The 21,870-nt window shown below is 42.7% G+C and overlaps 1 protein-coding gene across 14 annotated transcripts in view; it reads left to right on the top strand.

The window, feature by feature from the left end:
- Positions 1 to 21,870, top strand: part of MBNL1 (muscleblind like splicing regulator 1) — a 305,447-nt gene that overhangs the window by 44,444 nt on the left and 239,133 nt on the right. For 2 of the 14 annotated variants that reach the window (XM_038759433.1, XM_038759106.1), the window contains exon 1: positions 11,884 to 12,313. The exons of 2 other annotated variants lie outside the window; for them this stretch is intronic. The gene's annotated coding sequence lies outside the window, so the exon portion shown is untranslated. Of the gene's footprint in view, positions 1 to 11,872; positions 12,314 to 12,999; positions 13,037 to 21,870 lie in introns of those variants that run through there. 10 more of the 14 variants (XM_038759517.1, XM_038759360.1, XM_038759016.1 and 7 more) reach the window with 10 other exon arrangements.

Raw genomic sequence — 21,870 nt, 5'->3', positions numbered from 1 at the left:
GATCCCTGTGCTCAAGGATTTCACAATCTATTGGACAGTGTTAAAAGGACAAAATCATCATCAACAACACTGGTCTTTACTGTGGAAAATTATTTCACTGAATACTATGGGGAAGTAAATGAATGTTTAAAAAGGCCCATGTTCTTGAGGAGCTTACAATCCAAAGGAAGAAGGAGAATTTGAAATAAGCCCTCTCTTAGGTCTTAGAAAGTACAGCAGAAGTTTGATTTGAAGCCCAGGATTAAATTCTTACATCAGTTTTGGGAGATCAGTCAATCAATGGTAGTTACTGAGAGCTCGCTCAGTGCAGAGCACTATAGTAAGCACTTGGGAGAGTATGCTGTAACAGAGTTGACAAACACATTTCCTGCCCGCAGTGAGCCTACAGTATAGAGGGGAAGACAGAAATTAGTCTAAATAAACCAATTATGGGTATGTATATAAGTACTGTGGGCCTTAGAGAGGGGTGAATAAAGAGCGCAAATCCGAGTGCAAAGTTGACACAGAAGGGAGTGGGAGAAGAGGAAATGAGGGCTGAGTTGGGGAAGGCTTCTTGGAGGAGATGTGCTCTTAATAAGGCTTTGAAGGTGGAGGGAGCCATCATCTCTCATCATTCATTCATTCATTCAATCGCATTTATTGAGTGCTTACTGTGTGCAGAGCACTGTACTCTCTGAGAGTCATCAGAGAAGCAGCCTGGCTCAGTGAAAAGAGCAAGGGCTTTGGAGTCAGAGGTCATGGGTTTAAATTCCAACTCCACCAATTGTCAGCTGTGTGACTTTGGACAAGTCACTTAACTTCTCTGTGCCTCAGTTCCCTCCTCTGTAAAATGGGGATTAAGACTGTGAGCCCCACGTGGGGAACCCTGATCACCTTGTATCCCCCAGCGCTTAGAACAGTGCTTTGCACATAGTAGGCACTTAACAAATACTATTATTATTATTATTATTATTATTATTGTTATCTCTAAAATGGAGCTGAAGCCTGTGAGCCCACCATAGGACAACCCGATTACTTTGTACCCCCTAGTGCTTAGAACAGTGCTTTGCACATAGTAAGTGCTTAATAAATGCCATTATTATTATTATTATCATCTGTCAGATATGAAGAGGAAGGGCATTCCAGGACAGAGGCCAGAAGTGGGTGAGGGGTCAGTGGTGAGATAGACAAGATCAAGGGAGAGTGAGCAGGTTGGCATTAGAGTAGTGAAGTGTGTGCACTGAGTTGTAGTAGCAAATCAGGAAAGTTAGGAGGGGGCAAGCTGCTTTAAAGCCCATGGTAAGGAGTTTCTGTTTGATACAGAGGTGGGTGGGCTAATAACAATAATAACAATAACAATAATAACAATAATGGTATTTGTTAAGTGCTTACTATGTGACAGACACTGTACTAAGCTATGGGGTGGGTACAAGAAAATTGGGTGGGACACAGTCCCTATGCAGCATGGGGATCACAGTCTTGATTTTGCAGATGAGGTAACTGAGGCACAGATAAGTTAAGCAACTTGCCCAAGGCCACACAGCAGACTAGTGGTGGAACCAGGATTAGAATCCATGACCTTCTGACTCCCAAGCCCGTGCTGTAGCCACTACACCATGCTGCTTCTCAAAAATGATATTTGTTAAGTGCTTAATATGTGCCAAGCACTGTTTTAAGTGCTGGGGTAGATACAAATTAATCAGGTTGGACAGAATCCTTGTTCCACCTGGGGTTCACACTCTTAATCCCCATTTTACAGATGAGGTTACTTCAGTCCAGAGAAGTTAAGTGACTTGCCCGAGGTCACACAGCAGACATGTGGCAGAGCAGGGATTAGAACCCAAGTCTTTCTGACTCCCAGGCCTGTCTTTATCATCTAAGCCATGCTGCTACCATTGGAGGTTCTTGAGGAGTGGGAAAACATGGACTGAATGATTTTGTAGAAAACTGATCTGGGCATCAGAGTGAAGTGTGGATTGAGGTGGGGAGAGAAAGGAGGCAACAAGGTCAGCAAGGAGGTTAATATAGTAATCAAGGAGGGATAGGATAAGTGCTTGGATTAATTTGGTAGTAGTGTGGGTGGAGAGGAAAAAAACAAATTTTAGTGATGATGTGAAGGTTGAACTGGCAGGCTTTGGTGACACTTTGAATATGTGGGTTGAATGAGAGAGACGAATCGATGAGACTAAAAGGCACACATTGAAATGGAGGGCAATGCAGAAGAGAGAGACAGTAGGGGAAATGAGGTCTTAGTCAGGGAATCCCTCTTGGAGGACATATTATTTTTAAAAGGATTTAAAGGTGCTAAGAACTAAGGTCTGATGGATATGAAGCAGGAGAGATAGACAGGCCAGAAGTAAGTAATGGTCAAGGGGCATACAGGGGAGATAAATGAGATCTAGCTACAGTGAGTAGGTTGGTGTTAGAGGAGTCTGGTGAGTATGCTGGATCATAGTAGGAGAAGCAGCGTGACAGTGGAAAGAGCATGGGCTTGGGAGTCAGAGGATGTGGGTTCTAATCCCAACTCTGCCACGTATCTGCTCTGTGACCTTGGGCAAGCCACTTAACTTCTCTGTGCCTCAGTTCCCTCATTTGTAAAATGGGGATTAAGACTGTGAGCCCCATGTGGGACAACCTGATAACCTTGTATCTACCCCAGCATTTAGAACAGTTCTTGGCACATAGTAAGTACTTAACAAATTCATTCAGTCATATTTATTGAGTGCTTACTGTGTGCAGGGCACTTTACTAAGCGCTTGGGAAGTACAAGTTGGCAACATATAAAGACAATCCCTAACCAACAATGGGCTCACAGTCTAGAAGGAGGAGACAGACAACAAAATAAAACATGTAGACAGGTGTCAAAGTCGTCAGAACAAATAGAATTAAAGCTATATGCACATCATTAACAAAATAAATAGAATAGTAAATATGTACAAGTAAAATAAATAGAGTAATAAATTTGTACAAATATATATACAAGTGCTGTAGGGAGCTCTCAGTAGGGCTTTGAAGGGAGGAAGAGAGCTAGCTTGGCGGATGTGTGGAGGGAGGGCATTCCAGGCTAGGGGAAGGACGTGGGCCAGGGGTCGATGGCAGGACAGGTGAAAATGAGGTACAGTGAGGAGGTTAGTGGTGGCAGAGAAGTGGAGGGTGCGGGATGGGCTGTAGAAGGAGAGAAGGGAGGTGTGGTAGGAAGGGGCAAGGTGATGGAGAGCCTTGAAGCTGAGAGTGAGGAGTTTTTGCTTGATTTGTAGGTTGACAGGCTGGAGATTTTTACCATCATCATTATAATTATTATTATTATTGTAGTAGGAAATCACTGAGGTAATTCAGTTTTATTGAGCTCTCCCAAGTATTAGTGGCCTGTATGCAGTAAATGGTTTGCGCACAGTAAGTGCTCAAAAATACCACTGATTGATTTGTTGATTATAATTGTTGTTCACCAAAATTCTCACCACTGGGAAAGGGGAAGTTTGAGAGTGACAAATAGGAGTAGTAGTAGTGGTAGTAGTAGTAGTAATTAAGTGCCTGTGTGCAAAGCACTGTGCTAAGTAATGGGAAACATAAAAGGTGAGAATTAGATAAGATTCCTGGCCCTCCAGGAGTTCAATCTAAAGCTAAAGATACAGTGGGAAAGGCTTTGGTGACAGACACAATAGAAAAGCTGAAATTATGTAAATAGAGAAAAACATTTGGGCTTCTCCCAAGTGCTTAGTACAGTGCTTTGAACACAGTAAGCACTCGATAAATGAGATTGATTGAAAAAAGTACAATGCCCAGTAAGGTTGATGTGACGGTAATGGGAATTTGGAAATGTAGTGGCAAGTTCAAAACCAACCGGAGGAAACACTTTGTGGCTGGGAATCATGTGGAATTTGTTAAGTAGGAAGATGGAAGGCTAAAGGTAGTTGAAGAGGGGTTTGGCTAGATTGGCAGGTAAGTAGTCACTTGAGGAAAAGTTGTGGATGTTAGCCCATTTCTAACAGTGAGGATGAACGATCTTGAGGACAATTATCAGACAGCCTGATAACACTGTCAGAGACAGTATACACTGAATGGGTAGCTGATCTGAGCTAGTTATTTCACTACTTGCATCTCTATGTTTTAGATTTTTTACTTTGTATGGTATTTGTTAAGTGCTTACTATGTACCATGCACTGTACTAAGCACTGGGGTAGATAAAAGACCATCAGGTTGGACACAGTCCCTCTTCCACATGGGACTCCCAGTCTTAATCCCATTTTACCAATGAGGTAACTGAGGTCCAGAGAAGTGAAGTGACTTGCCCAAGGTCACACATTGGACAGTGGCTGAGCCAGGATTAGAACTCATGTCCTTCTGACTCCCAGGCTTGAGTTCTATCCACTATATCATGCTACTTCTTAGATCCAACAGTGACGTTATTAGTATTGTCAGTTCAAATAATAGATGATAATTATTATAACTTCGGTACTTATTAAGCTGTTACTAGGTACCAAGCACTACACTAACTGCGCTGTGGGAGATACAAGATAATCAGGTTGTACACAGTCTTTTCTCACATGGGGATCATACCTACATAGATGGGAGAAGGATTAAAACCCCATTTTATAGATGAGGAAGCTGAGGCAAATAAGCTAAGTGGCTTGCCCAAGGTCACACAGGAGGCAAGTGGCAGAGACAGAATTAGAAAAGCAGTGTGGCCCAATGAAAAGAGCATGGGCCCCAGAGTCAGAGGACCTGGTTTATAATCCCAACTTTGACATTTGCCTGCTTTGTGACCTTAGACAGTCGCTTAACTTCTCTGTGCCTCAGTGACCTCATCCAGAAAAGGTGGATTCAAAACCTTTTCTCCCTCTTGCCTGGACTATGGGACCTGATTATTTTGTAACTACCTCAGTGTTTGGCTCATAATAAATGCTTAATAGTGTTTGGCACAAAGTAAATGCTTAACAAATACTACAATAATAATTATTATTGTTGTTATTATTATTATTACTATAATGTGGGTTCTCTGACTTCTTGCCCGTGCTATTTCCACTAGGCCACACTGTTTCAGTAGGATTTTTCTAGCTCACGCAAGTTTTTGCTGCGTATGGTTCGGTTCCCATTGCCTTCTATCCTGGATATTATCTGGGTTTTCAAGTTTTGAGATCCTTTCAGCCATTACTTCTTTCTCCAGAAATTCTTTTTTTTTCTCTCCCTTGTTTCATAACTAAGAGCTCATTTCATTCTAACAACCATGGGAGTTTCCTGTATTTCTTTCTATTTTCTTAATTGTAGCAGAAATTTTTCTGGTTTTAATGTATCTTCTGTCCCCATCAGGTCTCCCCAATCCCCACTGCTGAAGAGGCAAAATCATTTCCCCAGTTTCTTCACACACGGAACTAAGTGCCTAGTTTCAAATTTGAACTTGATTGCCCCTCCCCTTCCCATTATCCTTCTTTCAGTTTTCTTTTCTCTCCTCCCTGTGGGGGATGGGATGGAAACCCTCAATGGGAAACTTGAGTTTGGGGAGGAGTCTACATATCTGTATTGGACATAGTAGCTAGGCAGGTCCCACTGACAGCACAAGAATATAATCAATTATTTTACTGGTTTGGTAGCAGTAGTAGCAGTAGCTGTGGTACTACTATTTTAATTAATTAATTATGGTATTTGTTAAGCACTTACTACGTGGAAAGCACTGTTCTAAGCGCTGGAGGGGATACAAGGTAATCAGGTTGTCCCACGTGGAGCTCACAGTCTTAATTCCCATGGACAGATGAGGTAACTGAGGCTCAGAGAAGTTAAGTGACTTGCCCAAAGTCACACAGCTGACAAGCGGCAGAGCTGGGATTAGAACCCACAACCTCTGACTCCCAAACCCGTGCTCTTTCCACTGGTACTCATAGACTAAATTAGAGGGGGTAGTATTTAATCTCCATTTTACAGATGAGGAACCTGAGGCACAGAGAAGTCAAGTGATTTGTCCAAGGTCACACAGAAGACCAGTGGTGGAGCCAAGATGAGAACCTAGGCCCTCTGACTTCCAGGCCTGTGCTCTATCCTTCTAGACTGTGAGCCCATTGTTGGGTAGGGATTGTTTTTATCTGTTGCCAAATTGTACTTTCCAAGTGCTTAGCACAGTGCTCTGCACACAGTAAGTGCTCAATAAATACGATTGAATGAATGAATAAATATCCACTAGGCTATGCTGCTTCCCAGTGTAGATGTCCCTGCCTTGGACATAGTGTATAGAAAACTAACTGGGCAGGCCCCTCCAAAAGCACAGGAATGTAACTAATTACTTTACTGGGTCAGTAGTAGTACAACAATAGTAATACCTCTCTTAATTAATTGATTGATTAATTAATTGTGGCCCCCAAAGCACTTATATTCATATTTGTAATTTTATTTATTTATATTGTGTCTCTCCCTCCAGACTTCAACCTCATTGTGGGCAGGGAATGTGCCTGCTATATTGTTATATTGCAGTTTCTCAAGGCTTAGTACAGTGCTCTGCTCACAGTAAGTGCTCAATAAATGTGATTGACTGATTGACTGACTTGTTAAATAGTTACTATGTGCAGAGCACTATTTAAAATTTGGGAAAGAGTATACAGGTGGGAATTAGACACAGACCCTATCCCTTGAGGACCTCACAATATAGATGTGGGACAGACCCATGGGGAGGAATAAAATAACTGAACATTAAAAGGGTTTAGGGACTTGGAAAGTACAATTCATGGTGAAAAACAGGATGGGATAGGGTCTCCTCGATGGTGTGGAGGGGAGCTCGTTCCAGTGGCTGGCTCACAGAATTCACTTGGCCACTGTGCTGTGGAGGGAGAGGTGCGAGAGCATATAGATACTGGATTTTTGGCTCAGCTGTGGCAGTGAAGAAGGGCTGAGAAGGCGTAGCAGTGGCTTTTATATCTGGCCCACTGCGCAGACCACTCCAGGGGCAGCTAGACTGTTCATTGGCCATGGTCAGGTCACTGGTCCTTTCAGCCCAGAGTTCCATCTTTGGAGGTGGCCTCTGGAAACTTCGAGAAACTCCGTGATGCTTGCACATCTACCTTAATTTTTAGAGATGGACCACCTAAATGGAAGTCCCTAGCTTGTCCTTCAACATCCCTAACATTCTCTCCAATGAGAATGAATTTATCCAAACTCTTCTTGGATTAGTGATATTGCTGTTTTCTGCCTCTAAAACTTCCAGAGAGAAACAACTTTTGCGTGCCTATTCCAAGATGGACCCTGGGCCTGGAAGTAGGGAAGTTCATTGCCATAGTGACTCTGCTCTATTGCAGCCTTTTAAAGCAGCTGAGTGGTTCTGTGGCTGGCTGTCTGTCCTGGGGATGGAGGCAGAAGCCATATCCCCTATCCCCTGGATTGCTGTTTTTGTGTCATCCTGAATTCACTCACTCATTCAATCGTATTTATTAATAATAATGATAATAAGTGCTTAGAACAGTGCTTGGCACATAGTAAGCACTTAATAAATGCCATCATCATTATTATTATAATAACTGTGGTATTTGTTAAGTGCTTACTGTGTGCCAGGCACTGTACTAAGCGCTGGGGTGAATGCAAGCAAATCGGGTTGGACAGTCTCTTTCCCATGTGGGGCTCACAATCTCAATCCCTATTTTACAGATGAGGTAACTGAGGCCCTGAACCGTGAATGAGTGAGTAAGGTCACACAGCTGACCAGTGATGGGTCAGGATTAGAACCCATGACCTTCTGACACCCAGGCTGTGTGCAGAGCACTGTACTAAGTGCTTGGGAGAGCAAAATACAACAATAAACAGACACATTCCCTGCCCACAATGAGTTTGCAGTTTAGAGGGAACTATGAGGGAAGGTCTGTTTCTTTAAAACATACCCATAGAAACAGGGAAACACTCGTTGGGTCATTAATACAGAACCAGAGAGAAGACTGAATACTCCCAGAGAGCTACTCATTTGCTTTGTGCAGCATCCAGGATTTTTTTTCATGGCATTTGTTAAGTGCATAGTATATGCCAGGCACTATACTAACTACTGGAGTAAACACAAGTTAATCAGGTTGGACACAGACCCTGAGAATCAATCAACCAATAGAATTTACTGAACGCTTATGAGCAGAGCGCTGTACTAAGCACTTGGTAAAGTATAATACTACATATTTAGCAGACACATTCCCTATCTATAATGAGCTAGAGGGAGAGACAGACATTAATATGAATAAATAATTTATAATATATAATTTAAAGATATGATGGTATTTGTATGCACGTATGTACATAATGCTGTCCCACAAAGGAGTCACAGTCTGAATCCCCATTCTATCGATGACATAACTGAGGCACAGAGAAGTGACTTGCCCAAGATCACACAGCTAAGTGACCAGCCAGGATTAGAACCCAGGTCCTTCTGACTCTCCCAGGTCTGTGCCTTTTACACTGGGCCACACTGCTTCTCTGTGCTTCTCTGCCTCTTGTTTGTGACCACTTACATTAACTATTCAAAACTGCACAGCTGTAGGAGGGTGCATGGCCTATGGCCCATACGTCATGCTGCTGCCCGGATTATCTTTGTCCAGAAACGCTCTGGGCATATTACTCCCCTCCTCAAAAATCTCCAGTGGCTACCAATCAATCTGCGCATCAGGCAGAAACTCCTCACCCTGGGCTTCAAGGCTCTCCATCACCTCGCCCCCTCCTACCTCACCTCCCTTCTCTCCTTCTACTGCCCAGCCCGCAACCTCCGCTCCTCCACCGCTAATCTCCTCACTGTACCTCGTTCTCGCCTGTCCCGCCATCGACCCCCGGCCCACGTCATCCCCCGGGCCTGGAATGCCCTCCCTCTGCCCCCTCCGCCAAGCTAGCTCTCTTCTTCCCTTCAAGGCCCTACTGAGAGCTCACCTCCTCCAGGAGGCCTTCCCAGACTGAGCCCCTTCCTTCCTCTCCCCCTCTTCCCCCTCTCCATCCCCCCATCTTACCTCCTTCCCTTCCCCACAGCACCTGTATATATGTATATATGGTTGCACATATTTATTACTCTATTTATTTATTTATTTATTTATTTTACTTGTACATTTCTATCCTATTTATTTTATTTTGTTGGTATGTTTGGTTCTGTTCTCTGTCTCCCCCTTTTAGACTGTGAGCCCACTGTTGGGTAGGGACTGTCTCTATGTGTTGCCAATTTGTACTTCCCAAGCGCTTAGTACAGTGCTCTGCACATAGTAAGCGCTCAATAAATACGATTGATTGATTGATTGATTGATTGGGGGTGGGGGGGCTCCTCTCATGCTGAACAATGGAATGAGGCTTACTGTGTGTGTGTGTGTGGGGGGGTCCGCACTCTGCCTGATGGGCAGGACACCAGCAGGCTGCCTTAGTGAGAGGGGGACGGTTTGTCTGGGCTCGGCAGATAACTGCTCCTGACATTTCCCTGTTTGCAAGTAGCAAACTAGAGTCCTGCTTGCAGTGAGGAATGGAATCTCATAAATCAGGAGGCCTCAAATCTATTGGTCCACCTACTCCAAATGGGCCTATGTAGCAATCACTCAATCACTCAATCAATCAATTGTATTTATTGAGCACTTACTATGTGCAGAGCACTATATGGAGCACTTGAGAGTACAAACAGCATTACAGACACCTTCCTTGCCCACAACTAGCTTACAGCCTAGAAGGGGAGACGGACATTAATATGTACAAACAAATTATGGATATATAAATAAGTGCTGTGGGTCTGGGGGTGGGGATGGTCAATAAAGGGAGCAAGTCAGGGTGACACAGGAGGAAGTGGGAAAAGAGGAAATGAGGGCTTAGTCAGGGAAGGCCTCTTGGAAAAGACGTGTTCTAGACTGTGAGCCCACTTTTGGGTAGGGACCGTCTCAATATGTTGCCAACTTGTACTTCCCAAACGCTTAGTACAGTGCTCTGCACACAGTAAGCGCTCAATAAATACAATTGAATGAATGAATGAACGAATGTGCCTCCAAAAAGGCTTTGAACGGGGAGAGTAATTGTCTCTGGGATATGAGGTGGGAGGGTGCTTCACAGGCCAGAGGCAGGACATGGGTGAGAGGTTGGCAGTGAGATAGATGAGCTTGAGGTACAATGAGTAGGTGGTAGTAGAGGAGCTAAGTGTATGGCTGTGTTGTAGTGGGAGACTAGCAAGGTGAAATAGGAGGGGTCAAGGTGATTGAGTGAAGTGCCAATATAATCAATCAATCATTGGTATTTATTGAGTGCTACTATGTTCAGAGCACTGTACCGAGGGTTTGGGCAGAGTACGTTCCCTGCCCACAAATAGCTTACAGTTTAGAGGGGGAGATGGACCATGATATAAACAAATGATGGATATGTACATTAGTGATACAGGGCTGAGGGTGGGGTGAACATCAAGTGCTTAGAGGGTACAGATCCACCTGAGTAGACAACACAGATGGGAGAGGGAGGTGGGGAAAAGGGCTTAATCGGGGAAGGGCACTTGGAGGAGATGCAACCTTAATAAGGCTTGAAAGGTGGGGAGAGCGTGTTCTGGCATATAAGGAGGGAAGGGGAGTTCCAGGCCAGAAGGGGAACTTGTGAAAAGAGTCACCAGCAGGTAGATGAGATCGAGGTACAGTGAGCAAACTGGTGTACAAAGAGCAAAGTGTGTGGAATGGGTGGTAGTATGAGATTAATTCAGTGAGGTAGGAGCAGGCAAGCCAACTGAATGCTTTAAACCTGAGGGTCAGGAGTTTCTATTTGTTGTACAGGGGGATGGTTAATCACTGGAGGTTCTTGAGGAGTGGGGAGATGCGAACTGAATTTTTATTTTTAGAAAAACCAACCTGGGCAGCAGAGTTTAGTGTGGAATGGCGTGGGAAGAGACAGAAGGCAGGAGGTCAGCAAGCAGGCCGTTACAGTAGTCAAGTAGTCAGTAAACATACACTTCATCAATGATTTTCTGCACAGACTGTAACTTCAATTTTATAAGGTCCTAATGCAAAATCCCCTAAACTAAATTATGACAGCACAGATTCATTTATAACTCTTTAGGCTAACAATGCAGGTAGTTGTTCGATTTCCACATGCACACATAACCTGATTATCCTCCACTCCAGGGTAGTACTACAGTGGACCTGTTTTTGTTTTTTGTTTTCTCCAAAGCCTATTCACAACCTGGGAAATGTTGTGTTTTGCAGTTGAACAGATTGCTCTTAATTCGTAAAACAAAACCATAAGCAAAGCAAGAAAGAGTGGGGCATTTTCCAGAAAGCATGGAGCAATTTCCCTGCAAACTGATATAGAGTCGTGATACCCAATGAACTTGAATTTGATGTTGAGAGGGCGATTACTGCTGAAATAAGGGGAGATATTTGGCCCAGAAACATGTTTACTTGGATCTGTTCCACTATTGTTGTTTAAATTAACAATGTTGATTTAAAGACGCACTTTCCAATAATAGCATTGTGCGGGGAGTGGGGGATGGAGTGGTTCAAAGGGTACATATTTTTTTTTTTTTTTGCCAGAGGGCTACAGACTTGAAGTTGAGAAGGGTCAGGTTTAGGGGACTATGGAAAAAGGGTGGCTATTACAGAGAGATCATTCCCCTCCACCCCCGCCCCCTTTGCAGACCCTCTTTCTGCAGGTTAGTACACTCGGGGAACATAATGGGTCCAGTGCATGTTCAGGAACGAGGCTCTGCAATGTCCCGGGGCTTTATTTTCATCAGAATGTAACCTTCAGCCTAACCTTGCCGGCTGTTCTTTAAGAGCCCCATCAAAGGGCCTGTCGAAAAATGAGCCTATTTGTCCGCCCAGAAAGTCCAAAGGCACGCTAGGAGGAATGTGTCATTTACACTACAGCTCGGAGCTTCTAATGTTTTCCGTATAAGATGGGAGATACCAACAGGAGAACCGAGGGGATGTTGCTCTTGAACTCTAACTTTAGACGTCGATTTCCCCTTCTTGTTGGCCCAGGAGGCCGCCCCGGGGCCTCTTCCACCGGTCCCTATTTTGGCTCTGCCTCTTTGCAAGAGAGAGAGAAAAAAGGATTGCAAGATTTTTCCTTTCCCCTTTGCATTCTTAAGGCTCAGACAACTACGCCCATTGCTTCCTGGTAGGTTTTGCTGGATGGGGGAGGGGCAGGGCAGGCAGCAACGGAAACCAGACATTAGAGATAAGAGTCTGCACAGCTTATATGCAACAGTCTTTTTCACTGCAGCTGCATGAGTTGTGCCTCTCATAATGCTCCCGTGACCAGGACCTGACCAGTTCCATTTTTTTTCCACCTTTGTCATCTTCAAATAATGCATCCCGCAATGCCTTGGGCAATCTCCCTCCAGTCTGGTTGCCTCTGAAAAAAAATAAAAAACATGTGAGAGGTAAGTTTCCATTTTTCAGTTGCTCTATGCTTTATTTGGGGGAGGGGGTTGGAAGAGCAGGGGCCTTTATTTTCTCCCCCTCCCTCCAACCCGGGTCGTCTTTTTGGGTCGTGCAGAAGGTAGATGGCCGAACGATGAAGCGAGATGAGGTTTTCGCTGGCTTTTCATCGACCGCATTTTAGGGTTTCGTATCGCCACACCATCTCGAGCCGAAAAGGAAAGCAAGGAGGTCGCAGCTGCAGTTTTGCTCCAACCAGCCTCTTCCTGTGGGTTTGCTGGCTGCAGGCACTGTCAAAAGCGCAGCAAGGAGGCAATTTTGCAGTCTTTTAGATTTTTTTGGAAAAAAAGGAAAAGAAAGAAACAGGTGCGTGGAAGGGTCCTTGCAACTTAATGAGCTTTGTTCGGGGGAGCTGCAAAGTCTGTCGGTGGCGTAGGCTCAGGGCTTGGCTGAGCTTTTTTTTTGCAGAGATAAATCGCTCTCCTTTTGGCCTGCTCGAGGGGCTTTCGGATGGGCCAAAGATGTTCACTAAAAGGTTAATTCTTTGCCTACTGCACATAAATTACGCATGGCATGTTTAGCTGGGCTTCCTTATATGGAGAGTGCTGTATTTCAGTGCAGTTTGTCTTTTGCCAAGTTTATAGGGCGGAAGACGCCCTGCAGAAGAGGTTTTCTCTTTTTTTTCACAGTTTTCTAGTGCGTCACGCAAAAAAACTGCGCGAAAAGTAAGTCTCCGAGCTGCTCCAGGGGGGCCTGATTTGGTGCCTTTCCTTTCTTTCACTAGCGATTAAGCCAGGGATAAATATTTACTGTTTTGACTGTCGTTTTTAGACAGCAGAGAGGAAAATATGCACGCTCCCGCCTTCCTTCTCTCTCTCTCTCTCTCTCTCTCTCTCTCTCTCTCTCTCTCTCTCTTTTTAAACAGAGATGGAATGTGTTATTGGTAGTGTGGTGTCATGTGAGAATCCTCAGATTCAAGGTCCTGGAGCAACAATAGGTAGATGGCAGAGTTTGTGTCTCCTCTCAGAGGTCTGCTCGACGTGGATGGCAGGGAAATTAGGAGGTGTGTGAAGGTTTGCAGGGCTAAAGGGGAAATGTTTGGTGGAATTTCTTGAAGTCTTGAATTGCGCTTGTAATTTTTCCAGACTATAAAACAAGAATGGGAAGGTGAGAGGGGCGGGGAGGGTCAGGAAACCCTGTATAAATCACCCCTACACTCATGTAAAGTCCATCCAGGGTGGCATGAAGAAGCTTCCACTCTCATTTCTTCCCCTTTAGAAAGCCGAGGCCTTAAAACCCCTCAAAATCACCGGGTTTAATTTCCCAGTCCCTTCCCAGTGAACACCCAAATATGGAACCACAACCAGGGGGTATCCTGTGCTTAGTGCCACGATACAAGATGCAAAAAGCAAAGTCAAAAACACAGAGAACATGACTCCATTATGTTTCACACCCTACGCCCATGTCCTCTTATTCTCCATGAACACTTGCGAGAACTAATGCTCTGAGCCCTGAGGTTCTGAGAGAAAATGTTATTATGACATTTGTGGCTGTGAACCTTTAAAAAACTTTAAAAATCACTTTAGGAGCTGTGTGACTATTTAAAAAATAGGATGTTTCAGGGGGCACCTTGAGAGTCAAATAGATGGGTGTCAGGTTTACATTTATAGCCAGAGGAATCGACTAAAATATTCTGTATTATTTACAGTTGGTAGCAAAAAAGTCTCCTAGAGATAGATGTTTCCGGGATCACTTAATGCTCGTGTTTTCAGATAAGTGCCCACCTTTTTGCGTGGCAAATTGGTATGGAAGTCTGGCATGGTTTCTGATGTTCCATAGCTGAAGAGACTTTCAAACTGAAAATAGGGAACAAGTAACCTAATTTCAACAACCCTCGTCAAACATTTCCTTTTAATTTTTTTAATTGGATGGTTTCCTGAATGAGGGCCATAAGGCTAGGCCTTTATGCTTCAGAAACAGGTTGGTCAGCACCAGAGAACCTGTTTGCCCTTCTGTAATTGTAGTGGCACTTAAAACATAATAACCTGCTCAAATTACCAGCTAGACTCTGCAGAGCTTCACAAATTTGTACCCCTGTGATTTTAAAGAACTGAATTTTTTTTGAGGTTCAAGGAAAATCTTCCTAAGAGAAATAAAATTGTGTTTTTTGGATGTTTAAGGAAATTCTAAGATGAATATACCAACGCTAGGAGTAGATAACTTGCAAAGAGAACGATAATAAAATTCGAGAATAAAAATGCACTTCCACATTTCAAGCAAAATGATCTGGTTTCTGTTTTGACTCCGGCTTTCTGTTGTTCTGCTGGGTCTAGAATTCCGATGAAATGAAACATAAGTTCCCTCTTTGGATCAGGAACTAAGTATTCTCAGGCCTCTCATGGGGATCGAAGTCTAAAATGTGAAGGAAGTATGTTTACTCTCTCATTCGGATCTCACTGGCTACATAACTTATCAGATATTTCATGTAGTTTACAGTTGTGCCTCTACCACGGGAATGTGCTATGGTGTCTGCTCCTTAGTTGTAGTGGGGAGCGAAGGTTCAGGTTTGGTTGCCTCGTTATACTACTTTGGAGAGCTGAAATGTAAATGTGATTTGTAGAGGTGTTCAGCATCTATCAGAAGATGAGAAATGGGTGACTAATAAGTTCTCCTTAAGTGAACGGCTCTCTGTGAACTCTACCCTGTAATCAGTCTAATTAGCGGTATTTATTGAGCGCTGACTGCGTACAGAGAACTGTACTAAACGCTTGGGAGAGTACAGTAAAACAGAGTTGGTAGACACATTCTCTGCCCACAACGAGTTGCTACTTAGGGATGATAGTAAGGTGAGTCACTTTTTTTGGCTTTCAGAGATCTCCATGTTTGGGGACTGTTTAGAGAGAGGTTGGTCATTATCAATTACTGCCTTAAGAACGTAAGCCAGGTCAAAATTTGATGTCAGGTTCATTTTCATTAGGCTTTCTTTCATTCATTCAATTGTATTTACTGAGCGCTTACTATGTGCAGAGCACAGTACTAAGCACTTCGGAAGTATAAGTCGGTAATGTATACCCAACAACAGGTTTCCAAGCTCAGTAAATGAATTCGATCCACATATTCATACAGAAGCAGTGTGGCCTAGTGGAAGAAACACAGCGGTCCTGGGAGTCAGATGACCTGGGTTCCAGTTCATTCATTCATTCATTCAAATTGTATTTATTGAGCGCTTACTGTGTGCAGAGCATTGTACTAGGCGCTTGGGAAGTACAAGTTGGCAAGATGTAGAGATGGTCCCTACCCAACAACGGGTTCACAGTCTAGAAGAGGGGGGAGACGGACAACAAAACAAAACATGTAGGCAGGTGTCAAAATGGTCAGAATAAATAGAATTACAGCTGTATGCACACCATTAACAAAATAAATAGAGTAGTAAATATGTACAAGTAAAATAAATAGAGTAATAAATCTGTACAAATATATACAAGAGCTGTGGGGAGCAGAAGGGGGTAGGGTGGAGGGGGATGGGGAGGAAGAGAGGAAAAAGGGGGCTCAGTCTGGGAAGGCCTCCTGGAGGAGGTGAGCTCTCAGTAGGGCTTTGAAGGGAGGAAGAGAGATAGTTTGGATGATGTGCCAGTTGCCTGTTTGACTTTGGGGAAGTCACTTAGCCTCTCTGTGCCTCAGTTTCCTTATCTGTTAAATGGGGAGTAAATACCTGTTCTACCTCCTGCTTTGACTCTGAGTCCCATGTGGAACAGGGACTCTGTCCAACTTCATTAACTTTTGTCTGTTACCCCAGTGCTCAGAACAATGCTTGACTGGCAGTAAGCGCTTAACAAATACCATGTAGAATGCATAACAAAACAAGAAAGAAGGCAACAGGCAGGATCAAAACACACCTCCTAACATCTATTTTTATTTTCTTAAAACTACTATTTAGTTTTTGAGATTTAATGATGAGGTAGTAATAACAGAGGAAAACCCTATATTTAGTGGGATGAGTCTTAACACCTCTTGAAGGCCAGAAAAGGGTATGATTGCTACTTAGGAGCACTTTCGAAAAACTATAGTTATCATTGTCGTGAAGTTGCTAAGCTCATACAAGGCAAGGAAATTTTTTTTAAAATAGGCTTTTCAGTAAATAGCAATTATATTTTGGTGCATAATGGGTGTTTTACTTTGTGGTAGCTTCTTCCCTTATAAAAACTGCTGACCAAAATATTAACAAAATTATATAAAGAGAGACCTTTGGCTCAGGCGAATGGTCTATTCATTTAAAGGATAATGGAAAGAAAGAATCAGGGTTCATGTTTCTGCTATAACATTCGAACAGTCGTCGTAAAGCAAGGGATTGTCTTGATAATTCCATCACTTTCTTGAGAAAGGATCTGGTTTGTAAACAGAGTACAATGGGTTAGATCCTGTGACATTCTTTTTAGATATTTTCACAACTGAGGTACATATTGCCATATCCAGTACCCTGCCAAAGAATGCAGTCTCTTTCGATCCATTTAAAGCATAAATTTCTATCCTTGAAGAATGCAGAAAGTCAAATAACAGAAAGAAGGTTTTCAGTAGAGCTCGATTCCTCAGACATTGCAAAGGAAATATTCCTGGCCTTTCATTGCTAACGAATCTCTTTTCCCAGCATTATGCAAAGGGCAACTGTCATTAGCTCCAGGAGGAATTGTGCATTTATGAAGAAAGGCTCTATGCCCATTTCATTATCTCTGTGCTGTTTACCGTGACTCCCATATCATGTAGTCCGATGGTCAAAGGGTTGTGTATTCTAGATGAATAAATAGACCAAGTTCGAGAAGAGAATGTGGACATATGGTATTTTACATCTTGGAGTCTTTCTATCTTGGACAGTTAAATTCATCCTTGGTAATTTATCTAAAATAGATGCCTGCAAATGGATATTGCATCTATTCACCATTCTTTTTCTAACACGTGAGAATTGAAAACTCCATTCTTAAAATCTTCTGTGCAGGGTTGTACTTATTTGGTGATTGTACAGGCCTGGATATCCGTCTGTCAGATTTTCAGTCATACCATCTAAAGAAGCCATCTTGTCACTTGGGTCAGAGGCAACTGTAAAAATGAAGACTAGTTGATAAATTTATGTTCCCACATTATGCATTATGGCTTGACACTCTTTTTCATTATACTCTGAGTTCTTGCTCTAAGCCTACATGATTGCCTATTGTTATAACAGCTCAGAGTATTATTAATCTCAGGATGAAATCTAGCCATATATCATGAGAATTACTTTTCCACTGAGATCAATTATTTTAAAAATGTGTATGGGCTGTCTCCCTGAAATAGGATCATGCTTCAAATTGGGTCTATGTCCCTACAGAAGAAAGAATGTCATGTGGCATGACATTAATGCAAAAAAAGTTAAGGAAATACCTAGTATACTCCAGGGAAATCTGAATATCTTACTTTCTTGTACAGTGACATTCAGTGGCTTATATTGAGAAAAACAACAAGCAAATTAATAAAAGGCATTTTTAAAGTGTAACTTTTTCAGAGGATGACTGAATTTATTCAGACCATCAGGAAACTACAATTTCCCTGATTAAACATGATATAAACGATGACTGTCCAGTGCTCAGTGCGAGATGACAGTGTTTTCAGTTCTTTCCCAGTCAAGCCAACTATTTCTCAATGCTGCTTTATAAAGCTACATAGGTCAAGTGGACAAACATGTGGAATTATGAAAATGTTTGAAAATGGAGCAGGGGCATCAGAGGGAAATTATTTTGGAAAGAATTGTAAATTCTTATTTCCCGTCCATATTTTTCCCATTGATAAACTGATGGAGATTAGGACAACTCAAATTATCCACATCAAGAAAACACATCAGAGTTCTCAAGTTTGGAGATCTTTGAGTTCCATAAAAGAAACATAACAGGAGTGTTTTGAGTCTCTATTAGGATAGAAAGTGGATGCTTTTGCAAACTGAAGTTTGTCTCTAAATGAACAGTGAATATGATTCTTTGCTACTGCTATTACTATTATTATACATTTTAGAAATCCAAAGACCCTCTTTTGTATATTTTTTCAATGTCTTAAATGGAAAATATATGAGTTGTGAAAATGTTCATATGCTCGGTCATCATTCATTAGGTCAAGATATCGAATGTGGATTATCTTATTTTAGAACTACATCTACTTGAAGTCACTTTGGCATACTTCAAATATTTTCTCTGACTGATTTAATGTTTAGTCCTTTGGAAGCATGCTGTAAGGTTGTTTATTTGTCGATTATTTCATTTATGGTTATTCTTTTAATACTAATTTCTGGTGGTGTGTTATCCTAAATAATGGAAGACTACTGTATTTCTTTTACAAGTATTTTTTAACAAGAATGCCATCAAAGTTATTGTATTCATCTTACTGAATCAGTCTTCCAAATTGAATAAAAAATACATTGTTTTTAACATCATATGTCAGATAATTTCTAAACTGAGCAATCCTGTTTATATGAGTAATGATATCACCATACTAATTCACGAAACAGTCACGGATGTACTGAGAACCCTAAGGATTCATTGCAAGTGAACTCCGATCATAGATCTTCTTTAAACACACATAGTAGATAGGCCACAAACTGACAATGACTATCCATTAGGCCAAGATTTAGTGAGTTTAAGTGGTTTCTACACCAACGGCTCTGAGACTCTAAAAATCGGTCGAAATGGTCCCGTCATTATAAATAGGGCAGAAAATAAATACTTGTAATACTAAGTGATGCACATACTTTGAAATCTTTAGCAGAAATATGGTGTTAATAATAAAGTAAACACTGGTTCTGAAAGGGAATCTGAGGCTGTCTTTCACCCCTGTTGTACTCTCCCAAATGCTTAGTGCAGTTTTATGCACACAGTAGGTGCTTAGTAAGTACTATTGATTGATTGATTGATTAAATAATAACAATGATGGTATTTGTTAGTGCTTACTATTTGCCAGGCTCTGTACTAAGTGCTGGGATAGATATAAGCAAATAGGGTTGGACAAAGTCCCTGTCCCACAGGGAGTTTACAGTTTTACTCTCCATTTTCCAGATGAGGTAACCGAGGCCCAGAGAATAATAATAATAATAATTGTGGTATTTGTTAAGCACATACTATGTGCCAGGCATTTTACTAAGTGCTGGGGTGAATACAAGCAAATTGGGTTGGTAATAATCCCTGTGCCATATGGGGCTCACAGCTCACAGTCTTAACCCCCATTTTACAGATGAGGTAACTGAGGCACAGAGAACCGACTTGCCCAAGGTCACACAGCAGACAACTGGCAGAGCTTACTGAGGTAGCGGAACCCAGGTCCTTCTGACTCCCAGGCCACTAGGCCTTGGTACGTCTCAAAATGTGGAAGCAGGAGGAAGAAGTCTTCAGCCATGGTGAATCGTAACCCGAAAGTGTTTTTTTTAAGCTCCCTGTGGGCAGGAAACACGTCTACCATGTCTGTTGTAGTCTTCCAAGTGCTTAGTATGGTGTTCTGCACACAGTAAGCCCTCAGTTAATACCCATGATTGATGAATTGATCATGTAGCTTTGGGCTCCATCTCCCATTCCCTCCCAGGTGTCTCCAGTCATGAAGGTTCCTGTTTTGTTAACTTGAGTCCCCAATTTACAGCATCAAGCCAGATTAGATGGACCTACATGGAACCCCCTCCCTGTTTCTGGGCTGCCCTCCCTGCTTGCTTTCAAAGTAGAGAAAGCCCATTCCAGTAGACACCTACCGAACTTGTGGATGTTTCCAAAAGCAAATGAAGAGTCAGTGAACGATGCTGGGGCAGGCAGGTCCTGGCAGGATTCTTCACTCACATCAGGCCACAATGAGTCACAGAACCTGTGGCTCTTTGTTATCGACAAATATAAACACCTTGGAAATATTTCCATAGTTTAAATGTTTCATAGTTGGAAAAAAAAGTGTAGGTACAAGATAATATCATTTTAATTTTTTTTTCTAATTTGGTACCACATTGTTAACAAATCTAGAAAAATTGCTGTGGGATTCAGGAGTCTTGGCAATTCTCAAATCCCCAAAATTAGGCCCTGAATTGTAGAGGATTGTCTATAATAAAATATTTTGGGTTTATCCATGACAACGCAAGCAAGAAGTGATAGTGTTTTATTTAGGAACCTGATGAAAAACAACCATCCCAAGTGGACAGGGTTAGATAATTCATGGTTTTACAGCCTCTTGCTCAGTGGCCTGTGGAAGAACCTGTACATGGTGGAGTTTTCCCGAAAGAGGCTACAGCATGTGGAAAATCCATGTGGGCTTGGAAAGCCAAATTCTGGGAGCATCAGAGGCGGGTGTGGAATTTAGGACAACCCAGTGTTGAATACCCGCCAGACTAGGCAGGGGTGCGTTTCAAGAGTGATCATTCTGCTTATGCGTCACCCTCTATTCTCTGGCACTGACTCCAATCATCCCTGAGACCTAGGCCTCTCCCCTCCTGGAGGGTCGAACTTCCCTGAACTATCTTTGACAGGAAGTAGGCCGGAGCAGTTGTGTGCCCAAGTCATTTGCTTTCTGATGGGTTGCCTACCCTCCTTCCACCACTCAACAGCTCTCCTAAGGATTTTTTTTACTGGTATTTGTTAAACACATACTGTGTGCCAGGCACTGTACAAACCACTGGGGTAGATACAAGGTAATCAGATTGGACACAGTCCATCTCCCACATGGGGTTACAGTCTTAATCCCCATTTTACAGATGAGGGAACTGAGGCACAGGGAAGTGAAACGACTTGCCCAAGGTCACACAGCAGACAGCTGGCAGAGCTCACCCAGGTCCTTCTGACTCCCAGGCCCATGCTCTTTCCATTAGATCATTATGCTTCTCTGACTACCTGGAGTAAATGTCTCAAGGTCACTTTAGAGGTAACAATGACTCTCCTTCAATTGAATGTAGCCTGAGGTAGTCCTATTTTGACAGCATTTTTTGACTTTCCAAGATGAGACCCTAGTTTCTTGCCTTACAATTTGCATTTCAGCGCACTGCGTATACTCTAGGATGAAATATTCGAACAACAAGGTTGAGGGTTTGAAATGAGGACTGCTCCACTTTGTCAAGAGAAGGCATTGCGTACCGTCGGAATCAGAGTATTTTTAAGTCCGTATTCCATGTCGTAGAATATGTTGCATTTCTAGTGCACCCAGCTCTCTTTTATCAGACACACTATTCCGCCCTCATCCTTCTCAACCTGGCTGCCGCCTTTGATATTGTGGACCACCTTTCTTCTGGAAAGACTGTCTAACCTTGGCATTTTTTTTTAATGGTATTTGGCAGGCGCTTGCTATGTGCCAGTCATTGTACCAAGCACTAGGATAGGTACAAGCTAATCAAGTTGGACCCAATTCAGGTCACAGTCTTTACCCCCCAATTTTACAGATGAAGTAATTGAGGACTGAAAAGTTAGGTGACTTGCCCAAGGTCACACAACAGACAAATGATAGCGTTGGGATTAGAACTCAGGTTCTCTGATTCTCAGGCCTGTGCTCTTTCCACTAGGACATGCTGCTTCCCCACATCCGCCAA

This window comes from Tachyglossus aculeatus, chromosome 1, assembly GCF_015852505.1.
Source record: "Tachyglossus aculeatus isolate mTacAcu1 chromosome 1, mTacAcu1.pri, whole genome shotgun sequence".
NCBI classification, from domain to species: domain Eukaryota; kingdom Metazoa; phylum Chordata; class Mammalia; order Monotremata; family Tachyglossidae; genus Tachyglossus; species Tachyglossus aculeatus.
Note: the sequence above shows the minus strand (reverse complement) of the source record. Positions and strands in the feature narration are given on the sequence as shown.